This window comes from Gavia stellata, chromosome 6, assembly GCF_030936135.1.
Source record: "Gavia stellata isolate bGavSte3 chromosome 6, bGavSte3.hap2, whole genome shotgun sequence".
NCBI classification, from domain to species: domain Eukaryota; kingdom Metazoa; phylum Chordata; class Aves; order Gaviiformes; family Gaviidae; genus Gavia; species Gavia stellata.
Window position 1 is genome coordinate 8864627 of NC_082599.1, and position 21156 is coordinate 8885782.

The window sequence follows — 21156 nt, forward strand, 5'->3', positions numbered from 1 at the left end:
GTTTTGAGTAGCCTTCAACCTGTGAGCCGACTTGTAAACCAATGGCACTAAATTAAGCAACACACAACCTTTTCTAGAGCAAGATGAAATGATGTTTAAGCACCCCGCCAGTTAATGGGCAATTAGCGTACGCCTTTGCTCATTACTCCATCAAGAAGCCTGCTCTCAGTCAAATGACAAGCAATGAGAAATGCTTTAATTGTTCCTAAATTATTTTGCAGTAATTAGTCAGCTGCAGTCCTAAGGAAGAGAATAAGTTGAGGATAATGGCAATATTTCTTGAAGAAATATTTGTACCCAACAGTGATTACCTTAAAGCATAGTAATGCTTTGCAGCCCTGTATGCGTCTGGGAGGATGTGTGCCTATACCATAGTCCTTGGTCTTTCCTGTATGCTGAGTACTTATCAGTTGAGCACAAGTGCCAAAATTCTGCCCCTTTTTACATCTTGGGTCATGCTTCACACTATCGCCAAGAGTTAATAACTACAAAAAGCATAAATAAGGGAACTTTATATATTCTTTACGCTGCGTGACCTCTACTGTAAGGTTAAATCATGTAACCACAGTTGTCCACCCCATTGCCCTCCATTTACATTGATGACTTGATATGTCTGTCATTAGTCAGTTGTTAACTGTTACAGCTCGGCCCTTGCTTGAAGGTTTCTTGGCAAAATTTGAAACCCACAGAAACAATGCTATGAATCGTGGCTGCTGCTTCTTAGTCTATCTAATGGTAATGCAGGGATGGGTTTCAGTGTGGAATTGAAAAGTAACTCTAAAATTCAATGTGTGTAGCGAGTTCCATGAATGCATGAAACGTTTTGTGTTTGCGTATTTGCAGACTTGTACATGTAGTTTGATGTTATTTCATTACGGATAATGAACCAATAATAGGTAAAAGCATGACTCAACAAATTGTTTAAAATCAGAGCACTCCAGAACTTCCTTGATAACTTTTATATTTCTGGGCATGAAAAATACAGTTTCTTCTGTAGCCATACAGAATCTTCCATGTTAATCTAATAAATGTGTGTTTACTTTATCTAGTGCTAAATACTGCATGAGTCCAAAGTAATTATTTTTCTTTTTTTTTTTTTTCCCTGAGCATAGTTACCAATAAAACAGTGTCTATTCTGGACAGGTAAGTGAACAGCTGGCACTAGTCCTGTCAATGAGTACAAAAGGTACCACAAAAGGTAGCCTGGCAGCTTTTCTTCTGTAGTTGTAACTTGCACAGTGCATCCTGTTTTTTTCCCTCTGTCTACATCAGGCAGCTGTACAGCAATTACTGTCAGCATAAATTGAGCAAGCTTGCAAATTGTCTTCAAAGTCATGCAAGAAAGCAACTTTATCCTTCAAAGTAACTGAAATATTATGTTGATATTATATACAATTATTCAGATAATTGATAAGTTTTCTTTGGGACAAGTTAAGTGCACTTTATGTGTTTTATCTGGATGACTCCTAATGCATGGAAATGTGAATTATTCATAAGTTGCCTTTTGGTTCTAGGAGTCTTTATATAGCTTTTGTTTGCTAATGCATTTGATAGGCTATTTTGTGCACTAACACATTATATAGATAATGCTGGCAATAAAATAAATGCTAAATTATACATTCTGTAGTTCTGCATTAAGAGCTAGTACAGTGTGCTTCATCATTTTTCCTCTGTTCTACTTCACAAATCTAAAGATAATTGCTACTGTGAAACTATCATCTAAGTCATCGAAAATACACTGCCACTGAACTGTTACTATATATGTTGATGTAGAACTGGCATTGTTGACCGATTTGTTAAAGCAGTGAAAACCTAAATATCTAACCTGGATGATTCAATATAATACCCAGATTCCATTTGAGGCTTCTTAAATTTGTAATATGAACAAACAGAATTTATAGTTATCATCCAAACAAAATAACTGATAATAATCTTGAGTGCTTGTGCATGAATGTTGGCCTCTAGCTAAACTGATGACCTAACACCTTCCACGAAAAAAAAAGAAAAGAAAAGAAAAAAGAGGCAAGAGCACCCTCCTTACTTTTTCACCCAGGATCTAAAGGACTACAAACATTTGTTTCTTCTTTTTGTATCACAGAATGTTTCTTGTTGATGAAAACATTGCCAAGGCAACATCCGTGAAAGTCTTCCATTGCAAAATAGTGACTCTTTCCAGGGAATGTACTTAATTTGGTCAATATGGTGCCTTGAAGCTTCTAAATGGACCAGAGCTCCATTTTACTGGTGTCTGTTTTGAACACAAAAGATGGTTCCTGCTGGGAAGAGCCTGCCCATTGCTTTCCTGACATGTTGTTTGCAGTATGAGTGAGCCAAGGTGATTTAGGGAGGACTCTGCAAGCACAAAAATCCCTACATGATGTGAGGGTGGCACAAGAGTTGGCTCCAGCTATCTCCGGCCAGATCCTCTGAGGTAGCAGCTCCCTCATGCCTTTCCCCAGTCAAGCATAGCTATGACAATATTTAACAAGCAGCTTTAATACAATATGGAGTTTCAAGTGCTTATCATCAATTAGTAACTTTGCACAGGGCACTTTGCACTATTGGATCTCCTCAGAGACATCAGCCCCATGGCTGTTTGGCAGGGCTCAGCCCTTTGTTTTGGGTTATTTATGCTGTCCTTGGAAACAATTGCTGGCAAGTTAGCATTGCTCACGGTCATTTTTCATGAGCAAGGTCTTCTTGATAGACTTCTGCAGCCTCTCAAAGTCTTTATTAAGATTTATATCTCCTTGCTGCTGGCCATCTTGATGTAGGATTGCTCTTCAACTGTGGGTTTGCACAGCTAGATTGGGCGTATCTTTCCCTTCAAAGGTCAGCATTGAAAGGAACTTCGAATGACTTAAACCGTACCTAAACTTGGCAGTGCTAACTCTGCCCCAGGTATATAAAGTGGACCTTTGTGGATTTGAACACTTTGGGACCACAGCATCGTTCATCTTAATGAAAGTTCCTGTTACCAAAATGTGGCTGCTGTGGCAGACAAGTATCCCTGAGGTACGCTGAGGAGATTTTTCACTGGAAATGGGTATTTCAGCAAAGATAGCAAAACAAACAGTAAACCCAGAAGGCAAGTACCAGACACAAAAATACCTGAATTGACAACAGAGGCAGGACCAGGAACCATCTTCCAAATTAGTGAGATTACCTTTTATGCGGAATTTATAATTATGACTCTAGCCTACTGTCTTGGACATTTCCATAGCCATTTAGATCCTTAGGTCATGCTTTTCTCTCCCATGTGTAAGATACATCTCCTCACAGCTACCTGGGCACTTTTATAGTGCTAGCACTGTGTGCTACCTTTAGGCTATTGTTGAGAGGCACTGGAGTAGATGGATGTCCTGTTGCATATGTAGTAATTGAATCACAGGGGAAAACAGTCAAGTCACCATTTGCAATTTTGCACAGGGTGTGTCAGCTTGAGCCTGGCACCAAATCCATGCTCCAAGTCCAGTCTGAGTCCCGCTTAGTGTCTGGTTTGCTAGTTCCTGCCAAAAAAGTGTTCATCTACTAGGTTTGTATCTTGCTCTGGCAATGATTATTATGTAATGTTGCAGAAAAGGGACTAAAGGGAAAAAAAACCCCAAAACATAATGCACTAAACCAGTTGTACAACACTATTAATTCATTCTCAGCGCACTATAAGCATTTTTGTGAATTCTCCAGCCTAAGCTGAGTCTGGCCTTAGGTTGCATAAGTGAAGAATAATTACTGCTAATGAACATTTTTAGCATCTGGATTCAAACTAGCCTATCTTAATTAACTCAGAGCTGCTTTTCCTTAGATTTTGAAAAACAGAGCAGTCTGAAATCCAACAGAAAGCCCAAGAGCATTTGCAGTGCACGTTTTTCCAAGTTCATAGAGACCACCAGAATTCTTATTCCATTGGCACCATTCAGATTCATTTATTAAGCTTTTCCTATTCCTCTCTTACGGCTTTACATACCTCCCACTCTGATATAAACCAAAAGGATCCCATTGGTCCCTTTAACAGCATTATACCATTCTTAAGGATCCTTGGTTATCCTCACCTGCGAATTAAGCTTTTAAGTAGTTGAAAAACTGTGTGTGTGTGTGTGTGTGTTAACGTTTCATGAGTTAGATTAACAGTTATTACTTGAAAACAATCTTTCATTGATTTTTTTCAATTTGCTAATGGTTTCTCAGTGATGTGTTGAAAATGTTCTCCTTCCCTGCTGCATTATCTTTCCTTCTGTTATGAAATTTTATTGCTTCTGAAAACTTAGCTGATAGTCATTTGAGCATGTTCATTCAGAGGAGCTACACTTACCAGAAAAAAATTGCAAGAGATATTTTCTACTTTTGAAAAAGTTATTAAAATGGTGTTTTGGTCTGGATTTTTTTTAAAGATGCTTTCATTTTTATCTTAGAATTTCAGAGCTTTTCTGACTTTCCAGGGGAGCCATTGGTTAAAAGTCATCAGAGTGTAGTTATTAAACTCTCTTGAATTAAGAGTGTGGATGGATGGGCAACTTTGGAGGGGATCCAAATCTTCATAAACTTTGTGAATTAGGATATAAGCACTTATTAAAACATATCATTATTCAATTAATCCTTAATATAATGGGAGCCTTGTTTCTATATTACTTAATCTTTATGCTTATTAGTCTACAAAATATTTTCAAGTGCAGTAGAATATACTAATAAGGATTACTGCTGAAACTCTATCTTAGGAACCTGTTTCTCCATTGCCTTGTGACTTGAGTGGTCTTTTCACGCTAGGGAATATTTAGGATGAAGTACTCCTAAATTAGAATTCTCCATTCACATTACTTGCAGTTTGATGTTACCCCATACCTTTTTCATGGAGATGTAGTTACATGGCAAGAGCTGCAGGCTCTGCACAGCTTTCTGGGGTTGGGAAGAGTGTGGAGATAACAAGCTTTAGGAAACCTGTAGGAGATAACATGGTTCAGGACCAGTGGTAAGTAGAATATAACCACAGTGTCAGTCCTAATGAAAATTTAACACGTGTTCCTAATGGAAAGGGGTCAGTATGCTGTCTCCTTGAGAAGCTCTGCCTCTTCTTTTCCCTTTTGGTCCCTCTAGAACACATTATGACTCAGAGTGTAACAACACAAGAAGAGTAGGGATCTCATTAAGCTTGTCTTGGAGCATTAGGACTGTCAGCATACCCGTACCTGCTTCAAAGGCACAAGTTTGACAGATTTCATTTACCCAGTTGTAATCTGTTAGCTGCCATTTTCTCATGGAAATGACTGCTGCAGACTAGTCCTAATCATATAACAGGTTTGAAAAGTCATTTTTTTGTGGAACAGGATATGGAATGGAGTGTTGGACACTTTGGAGATCTTCTAGTTTAGATTTTGCTTGGTTTGATTCCTGATTAAATAGGCTCACCAGAAATAAGAAGATTTGTGGAATCAACGGCAACAGTTCATCCATTTTTAGAAGTAAAATTTCAGGTAGGTCAACTGTAGAATGACAGCAGAAGGACAAATGATGAAGAGAGCTGGGCAGCTCTGAAAAGGCAGGACCAGTAAGCAATACGTGGTTAGGAAAGTGATTTCCCAGATATTCCTATTGCTCCAAGAAGTAAAGGCACTGTGTACTTGTTCCTTGAATCCATCAGCAGAGGCTACTCAATGTCTCTTTTTGTGTGCCACTCACTTTGAAACCAATGTGGATTTGTTTTGTTTTTGTTTTTTTCCATTTGCTGCTTTTTTCTTTTTTGCTTTCCTTGTTGGGAAAACAATTTACAGAAGCCAAGAGTTGTGGACTTCAACTCTCCAATTTATTTTAAACATGACACAGCAGGCAGACTTTTCAAAAAGAGCAAATCTAATCTCTTCAGAAGTTCTTTCCTGTCAAGATGTAGATTGCACAATCTCCCAAATATAGTGTATAGGATCATTGTTAAGGAGATTAGGCCAATTTGTACAATTGGTTCTAGAATCCCCTAATTTAATAAACACATGAAGTAAGTGTGGTCATCCTGAGGAGAAGAGAGAATATTAATGAGGCAATCATAAGATTTGATCTCCAAAAATAATTTGATTAGTTTTTATTTTAACAGGGTAATTAGAATAAATGATTCACAGTTTAGTGATTTCATTTCCTATAGTCTGTATAAGGACATAAAAATTATTAATAAAATGTCTATGTGGAATGTTAATTTAGGTATAACTTCTTATGTTCCCTACTTAAATTTTGTGTTCGTCATTATTCTTCATGTATTGCAGTGCTTTAAAGCTGAGATTTCTGAGCTATACACTTCCCACTGACATTAATGGGGATGGTACGTCAAAATCCACTAGGTGGCTTTGAAAATTTCAGATATATTTTCAGTGTACTGTGGAAATGCTGCTGAATTTATCCTTACACCACCCCTCAGAGACAGGTAAATACCTTTTAAATATATTTTATTGAAGTTGAACTGTGCAGAACAGAAACGTGAGAGACATAATGGGCCTAATCCTATTGACTTAATCTGGCATTGGAGGCATTATCATGAGCCAAAACCATGAAACATTCATCAGCAAAACTTGCCTGATATCGTATTTGCCTAATAGTATTTAAAAAGATGAGTTAGAAAAAATTCTGTGGCACTCTGATTTCTTCTTTAGGTGTGTGAGGTTGTGGAGTCCATTTTCATTTATTTTGAAGTAGAAACCAAAATATGTATTTATAATTGTCACTGTAATGCCTCATGGGAGACATAGCTCTTGAGCTGCATATTCCCTTCTCCTCCTTGGCAGAACTACATGGTGCTGCACCGTTTTCTCTCTTGGACTCAAGAGCAGCTCTGCTCATGTCCATCACAAAATAAATCACCTGGTTACTGTGGGTAGTCCAGGTCACCCATAGGTAAAGTGGCCAAACCAGACACAATTTTTTAATTACGGTCATTTGGTATTAAAATTAACATTTGCTGCAAAAAGGAGAAACCTGTCAAGAACGTTTGCAGTGTGTTGAAAACAGTTTTTCAACAAAACAATGTCGACCAGCTAATTATGTATCGAACAGACTCCTCTAGCTAGGTCAGATGCAGATTTTTTTCCCCATTGCCTTTAATTTCTGTACAATTCCTCTGCACTTTATAACCAGTCTTCCCCTCTTTTCACCACTTGTGAGACCTTGTCTGGAGTACTGCGTCCAGTTTTGGGATCCCCGGTAAAAGGAAGACATCAATAAACTGCAGTGAGTCCAAGGGAGGCCACCAAGATGGTCAAGGGCTGGGGAAGGGGCTGTGTGAGGAAAGACTGAGGGAGATGGCTTTGTCCAGCCTGGAGAAGAGCCAGACTCGACACCTCTTGGAGGTGCACAGGTGAAAGGATGACAGCCCAGGAACACAGGTTACAGCAGTAGAAATTAATGATTCGCTGTAGAATTTCATTTAAATCATTGTGCAGTTTGTCTTCGCATGAGAAATGATAACACTGCAAGGAGGCCTCAATTAAAAGTGTTGAAAAAAAGTGTTACAAATCATGGACTTGTGATTATGACAAGAATCACAGAATCACAGAATCACAGAATCACTAAGGTTGGAAAAGACCTGTAAGATCTTAAGAAATTACAGGCTTCAGTAATGTGTGTTTGATGTCAGACATTAGGAACTAATGGTAACTTTAAGCAAAGAGGGGACAGGGTCACCTTTCAGTACTGTGGGATCCCCATTACTGAAGGTGCTTCAAGACATCCTGGACGAAGGTCTTTCAGGAATGGCCTAGGGGGAGTTTACTTAGTTTTTTGGAAGGACAGTTAGACAAAACAACCTCTCCCAGGCTCTTCCACGTCTGTTTTCTGTGGTTTTTTGATAAAGTGTAGGGCAAAATGTGGGGTTGGTGCCTTGCCTCAGCTTCTTTGTGACCTTGGGTACATCAGTTAATTTGAGCTGTGTTTCAACTCTCCATCTCCAAAACGGAGATTATTATTAGTGTTTAGCATGAGAGGTGCAGTGAGGGTATAATCCATTAATGCTTTTAAAGTGCTGGCATATTACATTAATGATAAAGATAAAGAAATGTCCTGGCCCTGCAGAATTTATAATCTAAAAAGGTCAGACAAAGAATGTGAGAGGAAACATCAATATCCTTGCCTTACGGGTGAACAACAGAGCTGTGAGGAGAAGTGATTTGTCAAAGGTGGTAAAGCAGGACTGAGACAAAACACCCAGTTTTGTCATGTATTCCTTAAAGACAAGACCGTGCTTCCTCTCTTAGCATAAGCAATCACAAATATTGAAAGTGATTTCCTTTCTTTAAGCTCCTCCATTGGTGTTTCTTCACAGGAGTAATTTTCCCTGCCAGCTTCAGTAGGAGTAGTACAACCTGCAGCCATTCAATTTGACTTTATTTTAAGATGGCAGGAGGAATTTCAAAATTAACAGGACTAACCCGCTGGTGTAGCACATCCTCCCATCTTCCCCACAGCCACAACCTTGTTCACACTGACGTCTTTCTCAAAGGCTGGCCTGCTTTACGCTGTGCAGGCACTGCTATTAATAATCCATATGTTACTCGGCTTTTTGGCTTCCTGCTATTGCCTGGCATCCCTTTGTGCTTTTTGACTTCAAGATCTTTGGGCCAGAAATTCTGTTGGTCAGTTTGATCCAAGACTGACTCGTGCTCAGAGTAGGTGTCCTACAGACTGCCATGAGTGCTGCATCAGTACTGCTCTTTTTGCGTAAGTAAAGATGATCTCTACAGCTTTCCTGGGTTTTGTAGAATTTATTGAGGCCTGAGGCAAACCACAATAAATAACTTACTTATTTTAAAAACCGAATTCATCCGAGAGAACACATTAAAGGGCTGGACAGCTCTTCACCTTTGGGTGAGAGCTGTTTTCTCTACATTGAGTGATGACAGCACACACAACTGGTGACTCATAAGATTATTGTGCTGTTGGAACAGCCTTTCATGCTGATGCATGATGTCACGGCAGGACACCGCCATCTCCTAGCAACTGCCCGGAGTTGCTGTCTTTACATTTAACCCTTCCAAATTTCCACACACGCCAGGATGCCGCCAGGATGCCACCAGGATGTGTTTGCACAGCAGCTTCTGCTGCAATTTAATCAATACTTCTTTTCCATTGTTCTTTGAACAACGCAGGGCAGGCCAGAGGGCTCTGGCAAATTGACTCAGCTAAATGGGATGGATCGATCAGTGATGCCAATGTGACGGCACAAAACTTGTTCCCCTTCTCGCACCTTTCTGTTTCTTTTCTGTGCTTTTTAGAGGTGGGATTGTTCCTGCTTTATCATGTGCCCATTAACTCCTATGCTTTCACTGAAGTCTACCCTAAAACATGCTTCTCTGCAAGGCTCTGAGTTCGTGATATCCAAAAGGAATCTTTTAAAATGATCAACTGGTTTAAATAAGGAGGGGGAAGGTCCAGCAGCAATCCAAATTTTAAGACTTTCACTTTGTTATAGACTGGTAGACAGATGATGCATCTCCATGATGCAGCAGCTCCTCTCCAGTTCCTAGTTCCTACTACATGTGATACTTGTGCAATGTGACAGTGGGAAAGATGTTTCCGTGCAAAGAGGAAAATTGGTAACAAAATTCTCTGCAAAGTTTTTCACTACACTTTTCTGAAAAAAAAAGGATATAGTTGGATTTTATGCAACTAATTCAATCTCAGTAAAGTAAGTAAAGGAAATCATAGTGTCATTTAGAGGTGCATGACTTAACGAGGCAAGAGAAGGTACTTATCAGGTATGTAACGGTAAAGGGATGGCTCAAGCCCAAGTCGCAATGTTCAGTAAACTGACTTTTGTGTCACATCATGGCAGAAATGACCTTGGGTATTTGTTTAACTCTTTTTCTATGTCTGTGCATTTGCGTTCAAGAGCACATACCTGAATGAAAAGAAAACATTTCATATTTTGCCTTAGACCTACTTTTTGAATTATTTAGGCATTCATTTAAATGGCATTAGGGAAGCTGACTCAGTCCAGTTGCTGTCGGAAGTGTGCTGTTCATACCAGTTGGGTGTACGAACTGACAGCGTTATTCCTGTGCTTTGGCCTTAAGAGGTCTCATGCTTGTTGGCTGTCCCATCTCAAACCATACACCGCATCTAGACCTCTCATTTGTACCCAAAGCCAGTGGGAGCTGAGCAACTGGGACTTGCTGAGCATATGCAGCTTGGAAAATCAATTTGAAATTTGAAAATTAAGACCAAATGGAGTCCTCACCCCTCATGGTGTTTTTCTGTTCCAAGATCGAGTTGTGAATGACTGAGAGGTGTGGCAAGTATGCAGAGACAGGCACTTATGCTGCCTGTCTTTCCAACATAACCTCACAAAGGTCCCGCGATTAAATGTCCTTCATTTATCTCTACTTACCAGCACTAACAACCCTATTGCAAATCACTTCAGTAGTAGCTGTCATTAATTTATTTTTGTGAATCACCTCATTGCAACAGCACCACTGCTGAACGGCAGTGCTTAGCTGTAGAGCAATCTATGTTCATTAAAGAAAAAAGTTTCAGACTCTTCACAGGTTTGTGTAATATCGCAAATCTTTCAATATCTATTAGAGCTGAAGCTTGGGGCTTGAGCGCTAATGGTACTGAAACTTAACACCGAGGTGATCTGACAAAGTTGCCTAAGGAGGTTTTCATAAACCTTTTGTACAATATCTCTGCTTCTTTGCCAGTGAAAATTAACCTCTACTTGCACAAAAATGAAACTTCGCCTAACTCATTTAGAAATAGTAGAGGGAAAGAGAAAATCAATCCATAATGAACAGTATCAAATTAAGAAAATCTAATTAGAAATGGCTTCTCTTTTATTGCACTGATAATGGTAAGCTTTAAGAATGACATCATTACAAAATCCAATAGCTTATAACTGAGTGAATTTTTTAAAAAGTGTTTAAACTACCAGATCAATAACTTCACATACCACATAATTGAATTGTACAGAAATTCTCAATAAACACTAATGTTAGAAATTTGGTACTCTATTTAAAAATAAATTATATGTTATCTTGTGCTGTATGTGCCTTTAAAAGTTGCCCTGAAATTTCTGAAGAGAATCTCTCGTTACACATTACACTAAGGACAAAGTCCTCTCTACTTGGTCTTACTTATTTGTCTTCAGCTGGAGTTAGGTGAAGAAGTTTTCTGGGTCTATGCACCAGCTTCTCCCTAGAAATGTTACTTGGATTTGCATAGGGTTTTTTTGTAAGACTGGGACTTGTAGAAATAGTAGAAAAATTCAAAACTCTTCAATGTAACTTCCAATATTTTCTTTTCAAATTATTCTCTTAATTTCTGCAGAAAGAAACAAAACTAAGAACACTTCTGCTAACTGGAAATAGGCCCTATATTGTAAAGTTTTATGCAGGGTTCCCTCTGTTCCACAGTCTCCAAACCAACGTCAGTTTTACAAAAGTCAAACACCCACTAAAGAGTTTTTGTTCAGCTACTGCATGATTCGATACTTGGGATAATCCATCAAGGTTTGGATGCAGCTAAAATACGATAATGTGCTGCATACCTGTTGTATCCAATGGCCTAAGGTATAATTTACCAGCGGCAAAATTATTTTTTCTAAATGTTCACTGATAATCCACACTCACATATTGTGCCCACTGAGGGAGCAGCATATCTAATGTGTAATCTTTTTGTAATGAGCCTATTACTCTGTTTTCTAGGTAGAGTTCCACCAGGCATATCTGTGGGCAGTTTTGTTCGTACTCTCATTAAACAATGTCTTAGTAAGATTAGCTGCTGTTTGGCAATTTACATGACTAGATGTATTTGTTTATAACAAGAGCAAGAGATAATTAGTACACTTTATACAGAAAGCTTCAGCCATGAAAATAAAAAGGAACAAGATAAAATCAGTTCTGTTTTCTTTTTAACCAGTCAAGTGTTGCAGGAGTTTCAAAAAGTGTAGGAAAAGGATTCAAGGTTACACAACAAAAGACTTGCTCTAGCATGGAACTTGCAGATAAGAAACAATGGGCTGCACATAATACTTCTGAGATTTGAGTTAAAACTGCCAGGGATATTGGCAGTGGAGATGAGCACTGTGATGCACTGTTCTGCAAAAGGAGTTCATCACTGGCAACAGAATTTGAATTATGCTTTACTAGATTTCCTGCATATGTCAAAAATAAGTAATTGCCAATTATCCTGCTCAAAAGAGCTGGTGGGATACAATCATTTCACTTAAGCATAAGTGCAGAGCTGCAGAGCACTGAGGAAAAAGCTCTGCAGAGGGAAAGCTTTACAAAATAGTTGCTGATAAACCAAGATAACTTCAACTAAAGCAAAGGCTAATTTTAACTTCGTCCTAGCATGCAGATGTTCAATAGTACTTAATAATCTGCAGCAAAGCACCAGCTAAAGCAATGGGTTAATTCCAACAATATGCTTGCTCAGTAAGGCGGTACCATTAACTTCATTGCTCAGGAAAGAAACAGCCACAGAGACTGTGGCTTGCTCAGAATAATTGTGGAAGGCCAAGGATGAACCTGGGTCTCAAGCCCACTACCCTATCCGCTGGAGTCTGCTTTCTCTGGATGACCCGAAGAGAACTAATGAGAAAATACAGTTCCTTATATAGCAGGCTGCTTTTCCTTTTTCTTTCTTTCTGCAAAGTTTATTGAATCCATATAGGAGCCAGAATATTTAATGGTTAGATCAGAGGTCAGAGCCAGAGCTCCAAATTTCTATTGCAGGTTCTGCTGCCACTTCATTTTAGGCAGGTCACTTGTTAGCTTCCCCAGTGGCTAAAATGGAAATAATGATATGAAGTTTACAGCAGTGCTATGAGACATACTTGTTGTTTTAGATTGCTTTGGGATCTTTGCAAGGAAGATGATAAAGAAATGTCAAGTGTTGAAGTATTGCAATCTTTTCAGTGTCTGAAAAGGTATGCCTAGAAACTGTGCACACCGTAAAAAAAAAGAAAGAAAGGATAGAACAAAAAAATTATATAACCATTTCATAATTGTATAGGTTTGCCTATAAATATACTCACCTTATACAATGTTTGACATGACTAAACTCCCTCTGGCACAGGTAGAACTGAGTTCAGCTCCAAATGTCAAGCAGTTCTAGGTTTTGCATATTTCTGGGTTTCTGTATATGGTTGTGTGATAAATTTATTGGATTAAGAAGAGATTTTGTAAATAGATTTCTGTGAGTCAGGCTTGATTGCCATGTAGAAGTGTTGGGAATTCTCTAAAATGGGTCCCCCTGATCCTTGGTGCCTACACATAAATTCTCGAGACCCGAGGACTGCAAACAGGACCCATAAGAATTGTGTGGGAGACAGCCAGAGAATTCCCCAGGAGCAAAGGAAACAGCCGGATAGTCTCCTGCACTAGCAAAGCAAGTGCTCTCAGCTGCACTGAATAGGAGAAACTATCATCTAAACCTCCTCAACCACAGCCTGCTGTAGGGATGATATAATTAAATACTTTAAGTAGCACACCTGTGCAGAGGACTGGGCAGATCTGCCCCAGGTGATGCTCTTTGACATCTCGGGATCCTGGGGTAGCTCTTTTGCTCCCTGAGTGCAGAAGGATGGCTTTCAGCAGGTTATGCTGATGCCTCCAGGCTCACCAGATACCGCAGTGGGACCTCGTGGAAGTCTGTCAGGTTCCTGTAGCCTCTGGGATCTGCTCAGCACAGAGTGTTTTGGGGACTGGAATTGGAGGGCTAAAAGCACTGAGAGGTGCTTATGCAAGTCGCACATGCTGGAGTCCCAGCTGAGCATTTGATCTTGGTGGTTCCTTGGGTCTAGGCCTGGGTTCCTGAAATGACGGACTGAAATTGCGAAGAGCAGCACAGGAAGTGGTGAACTTCACCCCTGAAGTTAAATGGACCTTGGATTACTGTTTAAATTAAGCTGTGAGTATTGGCCTGACCCCTCAAACTGTTTACCTGACCCGACAGATCTGGCAGCCAGAACCCAAGGGAGAGCAAGGATTGTTTGCTCAGAAATTTAGGGGAGAAGCTATGTAAGAAGGTTGTCTCTAAGAAACTTTATTAGCTTCTTAGTTTGTCTGAATCCTAAATTTAGAGAAGGAGAATTGAGGGGGAAGAGACTGGTAAATTTAGATGCCTCTGAAACTACAGTAAGATCTGAGATAGTTGCTGTGATTGTGCTGTTCACTTTGGGATTTTATAGTGTAGCACATGGCTTGTGGTCTGCAGGATGATCTGGTGCCTGAATCTGTCACTGGGTTGTGTGGTTTCCTCTGCCAGCTCCCAAACTGTATGTCAGCTAAAATAGCCTCATCATGTACAGTGAGGTCACTGCAACTTCTATTCTCTTAATAGGATTGTGCCCATCTTAAGAAAATAGGGTCAGTAAAAGGCGATCTTTCGGATGAAAGCAATAATAAATCAGGTAAAAAAAAATTTTCAGGGTTTTTAATTTTTTTTTCTTTTTTTTTTTTTACTGCAAGTAAATAAGGTGCATATACCTGTCAATCAGCTTATCTGGAGGCATGGTAACTCATGAACTAGGTTGACCTCTGCGAGAGAATCCATTCCCTTCCATGGGAGAGTGTGGCCTCAGCAGGAGTCAGCTGTGGGGTGAAAATCCAGCCGTGTGCACAGCACTGCCTTCCGTGGGCGCACAGCTGCTGCATTTTGATGTCTGACTGGAGAGAGAAGTAGGTTAGAAGGTTTTGGTGTCCCCCCTGGAGCTTCATCCCTGGCTGAGCGGCTAATAGCTCTCCAGGAAAGCACTCCAGCAGTCTGGTGTTTTCAGTCCTCCTTCCCTGCAAAACCTGCTTGCCGCTCTTCCATAAGGAGGTGAGGAAGGTAAACCTCTGCAATTAGCAGCTGATCCTGTATAGAGGAGCTTGAGAAGATTTTATTCACATTTCAGGTATGGGGTACCTATGAAACAAGTGGTCCGTAATCTTCACTTGACATCCCTCGATACTACAGAGCAGCTAGAGTGCTGCAGGCAGGACTCTGTTTTGCTGTGAACCTGGTCTGTAATGTTGGCATGTTCTATACGGGTTTGATAGGTATTTGCAGTGGGAAAAAAAATAAGAGCAGTGCTTTAAAAGCAGTGATAGTAGTCTGTGTGGGATTTCCCTCTCTGAAGTATAAATGCCAGAAAAAAAATCATATTTGGGTATATATTTGACCTAGTGACTCCAGGCTCTTTTTATAGTTATAGAAGAGAAAATGGCACTTTAAGGGTGTGATTTCTGACCCGGGTTCCCTCAGGCGTCCCATGGAATATATTGGCAGATAGCTGTTGACTAGAAAGCCACTGATCGTATGGAGAGCTCAGGTGGGGGAATCTTCCTTTAGTTAGATGAATCCCACGCCCAGGAGCTGGAGCAGCCCTCTGGTTTTAGGACTTTTCGCTGTCATCCTGCAGTGTGCCAAGAATAAATGTACATCTAATATTATCCTTTTTTTCCTAAAGTGTGACAGAAGTCTAATCCCCTCCATTCCTGGGTTATTACCCAAATATCATCCTGAGGACAGTCTGTGTGGAAGGTCTTTTTGGAAATCTGCTGTTATTCAGCTTTTTTATTATGTCTGTTCTGAGAAAGAGTAACACGGGTAGTGGCTTGACCCAGCTTCCCCTTCTCATTTGCCTCAATTGCTCTGGCAAATACTACAGTGGTTTGTGGGTTTGGCCATATCCGCCTGTTCTTTATAATAAGCACTGAATTGCTTTTTTCCCATCCTTTTCTCTCTCATTCGGTGTCCCCTCTGCACTTCCCTGTTACTGAGGCAGACCAAGTAGCGTGTATCTCCTAGCGCTCTCTCATCCTCTGGCATTCTTTTTAATAAACAGACATTGTGTTGGCCACCCCCTACCACTTTGAAGCTGTGATTCAAATGGTTTAATACTAAAATATACCTTTACATTAGTCGCTCACCTTCATTTCTTCTACGCTCTCGGAGTGATACCAACCAGCCTGAGTGATTTATTGCATTTTAATTTATTGAACTGTTCTTTCACCTCTTTTCTCAATACGTCTGCCTTTGTGAGTGCCTCAGCTTCATTACCTGTAAAGTGTCACCTTGGGATGGATATTTCCCCTTCACCTTCTGAAGTGAAAGAGAAATTAAAAGAAATCCATTTAGTTTCTCTGCTCTCGGACTGAATCATTTACCTTCTCATTTTCTTTGATCGCCACTTGTACACCACAGTGGTGCTGCTAACGAACTTTCCTGTGGGCTTGCTGCTGCGGGCGAACCAGGAACCGGGTTATTCCTCACCTTCATAGTCTTGGTTAATTCATCTTCACCTCTCTACCAGCCCCTCTTTAGTAGGAGGTTTGCAGTAAGTCTGGAAAATAAAAGTGTGAGCATGTGTGAGTGACTTTATTATTTGCTTCTCTTTGCCTGAATGTTTCTCTGGCCTGATCTCATACATCCTGCTGGTTAATCGTATTTGGGGAAAGGAGAGGAGCTCTCTGGTAGTTTTGCTTGTTTGATTTTTGTAGACTTTTCTGGATTCTTCCAAGTTGGGCATTAAACTGCACACAGATTTTGTAGTTTTTTGGGTTTGGTTCCCCCCCCAGGGGGGGATGTATGTGTGATTAAATAATTTACTGTGACTTTTTATTTAGAAACTCCATAAAATGAAAATTTAAGAGAATAACAAAAAGTGTCTTAAATCAGCATGACAGTAGGTAAGGAACACCTTGCTGGAGTCCCTGGAGGGTTATCAAGTCAGTAAACAAAAGCAGACATTGTGCATATGAAGAAATGGCCCATCCCCTGAAGTCTGGGGCTTTAAATCAGTCAAAGAGGAAGGGAATTACTGCTGGTACTGCAGGACTTTCCCTCTTCTGGGTGGTGGGTGGAGGGTTCTGATATTCCCCACCTGTCTGGGGCTGTTTTGTTTTCTCCTATTTACCTAGGCACAAGAAGGAATTCTATCAAGAGCACTATTTCTGCTGCTTCTAGCAGAATCTAAATTCAAGATTAATCTGTTTAAAATGTGACTGCTTTGACTTGTTGACTCAGTCACCTCCAATTACAGAGTCAGTGCTTGTATAATACTGGAATTTATGTAATTTCCTCATTTTTCCTTTACTGATTTTTATTTAGTCTCATTCTACATTCTATTCTTGGCATTAAAAATCTCAGCTCTTTCTTCTTTTTTTCAGTTCAGCAAAAATGGAAATTTATAGACATGGAGCAGTTTCTGATTTAAATTAGACATCTAATTTGTTCCAAGATTTAGATGTCAGGATCGACTACATTGCATATAACAGCACCAGGGTTAACTTTTTCTATCAGACTTCTTGAATTTGTTCTTGTTAGACTATCCTTTCTTAGCCCTGCCTGCCAACATCTAAAAAACTATTACCTGATCCCTATAAATGCATAGTTCTACTCCTTGTAGGATTAATCATCTGACATGATTCTTCCAAAGGACCTTTTGGCTTCCTTTCCCCCACTTACCAAATCTCTTCTACCAGTTGCTCAGATATCATTTATTTTCATTACCAACAGCATGCATCACTTTTAGTCTGGTGTGTAAATAAAGCCCTCTTAATAGGCTCCATCCTCAAAAGGTTCCCTGGTGCCTCTTTAAGTTAACCGTTAACCACCATTCTTCCACCCTGTCATGTCTTTAACAGATGGAGACAATGCAATTATGGGGTTTTTTCGGGTTTTTTTTATTTATTTAGCTACATCTTATTTAAACCTCTGTAAAACACAACAGTTGGCAGTTTACCCTGCCACTGCAGCAACTGGAACACAGTGTTATGCTCTTCAATTCCAGAACAGGTTTGCAGCCTGGGTCAAGCATCAGCTAAAAGGCATGTTAAAACGGAGTCAGACTTTATGTCCTTTGCATTAGATGGAGTTAGTTCTTATTGACTCGCAGTTCTTTGTATCCTGGGTTATCTAGGGATGTTCACCATTCTTTCATCTTCTACCCCAATTTTTGAACAAAGTAAGTTCCTGATTCTGACATGATATATTCAGCAGCTCTAATGTGGTCTTCTGTTGCACTCTTTTATATCCCATATAATGGCTATATGCTTTATACTGAACTTTATATTTCATTATTGCAAGGTTTTATTATTTCTTAGATTCTGCTGTATTAGAAGTGCCCTTTAGATTACAGTCTCCTAAAAAAACCTGCATTCATTAAGACTAACCCCTTCTGCTTTATTGGTCCAGAGACTACAATTCCTGTCTTACCTGAAAAGACCAGCAGCTACTGCCAGTGTTCAGGGTCTGGTTTCCAAGCCTTAAAAACATCTTCTCCATCTAGTTCCTCTTGTGGGGAAACCAGGGAAACTACCATCAGCAGCCATCCCTAAACTTCTGTGTCATTACCCAAACTTCTCCAGCACTACTGAAGGAGCACAAAAACCCACAGAAACTCTTTTCTAAAGAATCTAGCATTTGAGTGAGTGGACTCACTGTGGAGAGAAACTTACAGTAGCTGGCACATGTCCTGTAGATAGTAAATTAAATTGTCCGGTTGTGTTGGCTTTGTCCTTGACCCCTTGGTCAAGATGCTCACTTTCCCACCACACACAGGCACCTGACATGGGAGGTGTCTTGTATGGCTTGTGTGACATAATAGAAATTCAACATCAAGGCTGTGGCCTTGTCCAAATACAGGAGTTGTTTCATTTTACCATTAGGCCCACAGCTAATGCAACACTCATGGTGTGGAGGCAGCATATTTAATCTGGGGCTGGTATAACTTCAGCAGCAGGAAAACCCCTCAGATCAGCATACGCACGTGGGGGCTCTGCCCCACAGCAATAGCAACCGAAACTGGGCAGTGTAGATGGGGCTACAAAGCAAGGGCTGTTGCATCTGGGAACCAGCAGCAGGCAGGAAGAAATATTTTTAGTTGCTCATGCAAACATTGAAAGCTCTGCATTGGGTTTGCCCTGCTTTGCTTCAAAGACTTGTCATTTAGAAGATTCTTGCAAAAGATAAACAGTTTTCAGTAGGAAGATTTTTGCTTTCTCCCACTGGAAATGCCTTGCTTTTCCAGCCAATACTCATTAAGGAAGAAAAAAAGAAAAAAGTATTTCTGAATCATCGAGATGCCCAGAATTCCTTGGAAGTAAAAAGAACCTAATGAACAGAACTTGCTTCGGGAAAGTCACCGTTATAAAAGAATATGAGAAAGGAAATGTCAGGTCTAGGTTTACACAAAAAATCTTCTGCAAAGCTGTGATTAATACAAAAAATTCCTGATTTAACATCTAGTGCCTCCTCTTCTAAGTACGACTATCTAAATGAGCAGACAAATAAATAACTAGAGCAAAGCCGACTGTTGTAACTCTGAGAAATTCACAACGGAGAATTAAACACTAAGGATGGGGATGAGGGGAGGTAATTAAAACAAATTGGAAATCTTAATAGGTAGAAATAAAAATGGGGAACTTTCTATCAATGAGTAATCTCAATTGCCAAAGTACTTGCAGATGGCTTTCAGCCTAGAGGATCTCAGCTGGGAGGATCTTCAGCAGTACAATGCGCTCTGTGAGTGCTGACCCATAGTAAGTATCTAAACTAATCTTCATTTCAAATATCTGGGGAAGCAGGAAACAACTGACTCTTACCCGAGCTTTTCTCAGGTGTGTTTTGCAAAAGGCTCCCAGCAGGCAGAATGGAGCTGCTCACAAAGACGTCAGTAATCTTCCCAACCTCATCTGTTCTGGTACAGACTTGTATTAAAAATGAAAGAGCCCTGGTGAAATTAATGCAAAATACAGTTGGGAACATAATGAAAACTCTTTTCTGATAGTCTTTAGACTGCTGCAAGCATCCCTCACTTCCCTGTTCCAAAAAGGATATAATAGTCCTTTTTAGTGTTTTGTTATATTTGAAAGAAGAACACATAAGTGTTTTCTACTTTTTTTACCAGTTTTTAGTAATCTAAAATGCAAATTGGATGAGGACAACATATAATGTCCTCGCTTACGATTTTTTTTCCCTGCAGAAAAAATATGCTCAGTATTTTAATAGCACCATCTGTCACAGTAGCAAGTGCCAAGCTACAATATTGATCTTGTCACTTTGGGGAATGGTATGATATTTAGGATTATAAATAACATTTTTCTTTGCTCTGTTCATGCGTTTAGTTTTTATATAGAAACCAAACTCAAGAAACCACTCTTATCACCTAGTAAGACAAGTACTTTCTTAGAATCCACAGCAGAGGTATCATTAGGACCTGAAGCAGTATTTGTATTATTGGCTGTCACACCTTAGTAATGTGAATAACCTAATTGGTCTATGCAATTTATATAGTGACAACTATAGTCACAACTAAGCAAAGACAATGGCTTCTAGTGACCATAAGTCATCATCGGGCACTAGTTTTCTCTCTTTAAAAGAGAGATGATTATGCTGATGAGATTTTAAATGAAGAGCACTCAAGCTGAGGTTACAAAGAAAGCAAGTACTGCATTTTCTGCTGTTTTATATATTGAACAGCAGTCTCAGGGTGTTTAAAGGCTCTGTCACCTTCGTATCACCTGGATTTTGTTTTAAATTTTCACTTAGTATGCCTTGGAAAAGAGGAGATGCAGTATGTAGCTCATTTTTATCTCCAAACAGACTCTGTGGAGATGCCAGGATGGTAGGATGAGGTTGAGGTTATCATGAACCTGGAAAGGTTTCAGTGTGTTGAACTGCTTGATTCAGAAGGAGACTTCTCCTGGCAGGTTGCTGGTGAGGAGGAGGCAGTTCTCCTGTTAATGTAAAAACTTATGGGTGTTTCCTTCCCTGTTTGCATTTCTGGATGGAGATGCATTTTTCAGTGCACTGGGCAAAACTCTGGTGCTCATGCATGGTTGAAGACAAAGATGCTGGACAGATGTAAGGGGTAATGAAATTTTCTGAGTGATGATAATATTTTCCAGGATTTACAGGGTTGAATACTTCTGTCTGTAGTACTCTGCTAGACATGATTAACATTTTAATAATATGCCAGCACTTTTTTTCCTGCTCCATAAACTTCGTTCTTTTGGTTTGGATATTACATGAGTCTTATGCCTGCTTTAGTAAGATTTCACCTGGGATTTGTAGTGTTAAAGTGTTAGAATAGAAATAGTTTAATACTGTTTCTTCTGATAGTAGTCTTCTTCTGCTGCTGAACATATATTTATCCTCTGCATGCAATTTCACTCACAACTTCAAGGCAGCACATGG

At 39.8% G+C, this 21156-nt stretch overlaps 1 protein-coding gene across 1 annotated transcript in view; it reads left to right on the top strand.

Moving 5' to 3' along the window:
* Nucleotides 1-21156, top strand: part of DPP6 (dipeptidyl peptidase like 6) — a 422729-nt gene that overhangs the window by 111809 nt on the left and 289764 nt on the right. The gene's annotated exons all lie outside the window — the stretch shown is intronic.